At 64.5% G+C, this 3888-nt stretch overlaps 1 non-coding gene across 1 annotated transcript; it reads left to right on the top strand.

The window, feature by feature from the left end:
- Positions 1–216: 216 nt before the first annotated feature.
- Positions 217–370, top strand: LOC136683956 (5.8S ribosomal RNA). The gene has a single exon (XR_010799386.1). It is a non-coding gene; the product is annotated as a 5.8S ribosomal RNA (ribosomal RNA).
- The last annotated feature ends 3518 nt before the right edge of the window (positions 371–3888 follow it).

Genomic DNA, 3888 nt, shown 5'->3' with positions numbered 1-3888 from the left:
GGTCTCCTAAACCACGTAAGTCTCGGGCACCTACTCGGGCGATCGTCCCCCGGGCCGTAACTCCTCGGTCCGGTGGTGACGCCCAGGTTCAATGACCTTTCCCCCCCTGCACGGGGGTGGAAGGCACCCGGCTTGAAATATATTGGCAAAAATTGTCTCTTGTTCGAATGGCTTCCTTCGCCCGGCCTGTAACGGGCCGGGCACAAACCCGAATACGACTCTTAGCGGTGGATCACTCGGCTCGTGCTTCGATGAAGAACGCAGCCATCTGCGTTAACTAATGTGAATTGCAGGACACAGATCATCGAAATTTCGAACGCATATTGCGGCCGCGGGGGTCCATCCCGCGGCCACGCCTGTCTGAGGGTCGCTTTACCCATCGATCGGTCTCCGCGCCCCCGCTGAGAGAGAGAGACCGCGGCTGGAAGCTCGCAGGGCCTGAAAACGGCCCTTCGTCTTCCCAAACGAAGACTCGGTTCCGAGCCAGTCCACGCGGCCCGTGTTGCGAGAGAGCTCCGTACAGGGAACGGAGGGAGAGCCGAGTAGGTCCGGGTCCACGTCCGTTACGGTCTCTCCCCGAGTCCCGAGCGGGGCTCCGCGCAGTCGGACGCGGGGGTGGCGAGTGCCGATTAAACCCAGCGAGCGGGCGAGTGAGCGGGCGGGCGAGCGGCCGGGGTGGGGGGGAAGGTGTCGCGGAGTTCGGTCTCGTGCCGGGCTCTCGCCCCTCGCCCCTAGCCTTCGGCCCTCCGCCTCCGCCCTCGCCCCCGCATAAGAAACCTCTGTGTGCGGCCTCAGATCAGACGAGACGACCCGCTGAACTTAAGCATATCAGTAAGCGGAGGAAAAGAAACTAACAAGGATTCCCTTAGTAGCGGCGAGCGAACAGGGAAGAGCCCAGCGCTGAATCCCACTTTCCCCTGACCGGGGTTGGCCGGGAAATGTAGCGTACGGAAGTCCGTAAGATCCGTCTCGGTGCGGACGCGGGACCAAGTCCTCGCGAACGTGGCTTCTTCCCATAGACGGTGAAAGCCCGGTAGCGAGTCCCGCGTTCCCGCCCGGGTAGGTCGGGCTTCTCGGAGTCGGGTTGCTTGGGAATGCAGCCCAAAGCGGGTGGTAAACTCCATCTAAGGCTAAATACCGGCACGAGACCGATAGCGAACCGAGTACCGTGAGGGAAAGTTGAAACAGGACTTTGAAGAGAGAGTTCAACAGAGCGTGAAACCGTTGAGAGGTAAACGTACGGGGACCGAGAAGACTGCCCCGGGGGATTCAGCCGGGCGGACGGCCCCGCGCTCGTCGGGTTCCGCGGTCGGGGGTGCGAGCGTATCCGGGCGAGAGGGGTGGGGTGCCGACTCCACCGCTCCCCGCTTCGGCTCTGCGCTTCGCCTCTGGACTTCGGGCCTGTCGGGCGTACGGAGGTCCGGCCCCGCCCGGTGTACTTTCCCCGCGTGGTGGTGAGTCGCGACCGGCTCCGGTTAGGCTTGGAAGGGCCCGAGGGTGAAGGTAGGTCCGTCCGGAGAAGGGAGTCCCCACGCGGCCCCCGGACACGGGCGTTCCGCTACAGCCCCTCGCTCCGACTTCGCCGATAACGCCGGGGCCGTGGAGCAATGTCCTTTCCGCGTTCTCCCCTCCTCCGGGATGGGGATGGGGGCCCCCCCCGATCGTTCGGTCGAAGCGGGCCGGCTGGGCTGTCCTCAGCCCCGGGCTAGGCCCGCTACGGCGATGCGGGGGGCGATCCAGGCCCACAGCACCCGAACGCCTAAGGTCAGCGGCTAAGTTCGGACCCCGAACGACCCGTCTTGAAACACGGACCAAGGAGTCTAACGCGTATGCGAGTCGAAGGGACCAGAACCCCCGGAGGCGCAACGAAGGTGAAGGCCGGCGCGCGTCGGCTGAGGTGGGATCCGTCCTAACCCTCCGAGGGGGCGGGCGGCGCACCACCGGCCTGCTCTTCCCACGTGCGGAGAGCGGAGCCAGAGCATACGCGGTGGTACCCGAAAGATGGTGAACTATGCCTGGGCAGGGCGAAGCCAGGGGAAACCCTGAGTGGAGGCCCGCAGCGGTCCTGACGTGCAAATCGGTCGTCCGACCTGGGTATAGGGGCGAAAGACTAATCGAACCATCTAGTAGCTGGTTCCCTCCGAAGTTTCCCTCAGGATAGCCGGCGCCGAAACTTCAAGTTTTATCCGGTAAAGAAATGACTGGAGGCCGCGGGGCCGAAACGGGCCTCGCCCTACTCTCAAACTTTAAATGGGTAAGAGGCCCGGCTCGCAGGCTTGGAGCCGGGCATGGAATTGACGGTGCCGAGTGGGCCACTTTTGGTAAGCAGAACTGGTGCTGCGGGATGAACCGAACGCGCGGGTTAAGGCGCCCGACGCAGACGCTCATCAGACCCCAAGAAAGGTGTCGGTTGATATAGACAGCGGGGCGGTGGCCATGGAAGTCGGCATCCGCTAAGGAGTGTGTAACAACTCACCTGCCGAATCAACTGGCCCTGAAAATGGATGGCGCTGGAGCGTCGGGCCCATACCCGGCCGTCGCTGGCGGTACTTGTCTCCCACCCCCCCCAAAAGCCAGCGAGAATGAGAGAGAGAACCGAGACTCATGGGACCGTATGCCGCGACGAGTAGGAGGGGCGCCGCGGTGGCGCAGAAGCCTTTGGCGCGAGCCTGGGTCGAGCCGCCGCGGGTGCAGATCTTGGTGGTAGTAGCAAATATTCAGATGAGAACTTTGAAGGCCGAAGTGGAGAAGGGTTCCACGCCGACAGCGCTTGGCCGTGGGTTAGTCGGTCCTAAGGGATAGGCGAGCGCCGTTCGGAAAATGCTGGGGCGATGGTCTCGTCTGCCTCGCGCTGACCGAAAGGGGATCGGGCCAATATCCCCGTACCTGGGATTGGTGGAGATCGAGCCGCCGAGAGGCGCTCCCGTGGCGGTAACGCAAACGAACCCGGAGACGCCGGTGGGGACCCCGGGGAGGATTCTCTCTCCTTGCTAAAGAGCTGGAGCGCCCTGGAATGGGTTCGACCCCGAGATAGGGGCTCAACGCTCTGAAAGGCGTCGCATGCGCTATGCGACGGCCGGGACGTTTCCCATCGGCCCTTGAAAATCCGGGGGAGGTATAGTGAATTTCCCCCCAGGCCGTACCCATATCCGCATCAGGTCTCCAAGGTGAACAGCCTCTGGCGTGTTGGAACAATGTAGGTAAGGGAAGTCGGCAAGACGGATCCGTAACTTCGGGATAAGGATTGGCTCTAATGGCTGAGCTCGGTCGGGCCCGTGTCTGCTGATGCGGGGTCCGAAAGCCCGGTGCTGCCCGTGCGACGGGGAGCTGTTCCCGGTCCACCTTCGGGCCCCCCCCCACTGGGTCCTGCGCGCGAGGAAGCGCACGGCGAGAGATTGTCCCCCCAGTATATCCAAACCCCCGTGAACAAGGCTCCGTCTGTCTGTCGGGGTCGATGAGAGTGGGTCGCGGCGAGCGAGACCTTAAGCCCCGGTGCGTGTCCCCCCCTCGGCGGTGGCGCTTAGGGGGCCTCGGTCAGGTCGACGGTAGGGGAGCCGGTCGTCGGTGGGATGCCGGCGGGGGAGCGTCCTTCGGGACTAACCTCCGTCGGATGACCGCCTTCGGCCTCCCTCTCCCTACCTAAGCCGGGCCGGGCTCCCGACGCCCGTCGCCGGGTGGGCCGCCCCCGGCTAAGCTCGAGCGTCCGGCCCTTCGCTCTCCCCCGATGGGACGCGGAGGGACGCAATGGAACGTAGGTCCGCGTGGGGGGGTTGCGGTCTCTCGTGCGTGTGTGGACTCGTAGCGGGCCACCGCCGGTGGTGGGGCTTCGGTGGGTCGGGGCGGTGTCCCTGGAGCCTCGCGCGCCGAGCCTAGGCTCCGTGGATCTCT

Source organism: Hoplias malabaricus, unplaced genomic scaffold (genome assembly GCF_029633855.1).
Source record: "Hoplias malabaricus isolate fHopMal1 unplaced genomic scaffold, fHopMal1.hap1 scaffold_324, whole genome shotgun sequence".
Lineage (NCBI taxonomy): Eukaryota > Metazoa > Chordata > Actinopteri > Characiformes > Erythrinidae > Hoplias > Hoplias malabaricus.
Note: the sequence above shows the minus strand (reverse complement) of the source record. Positions and strands in the feature narration are given on the sequence as shown.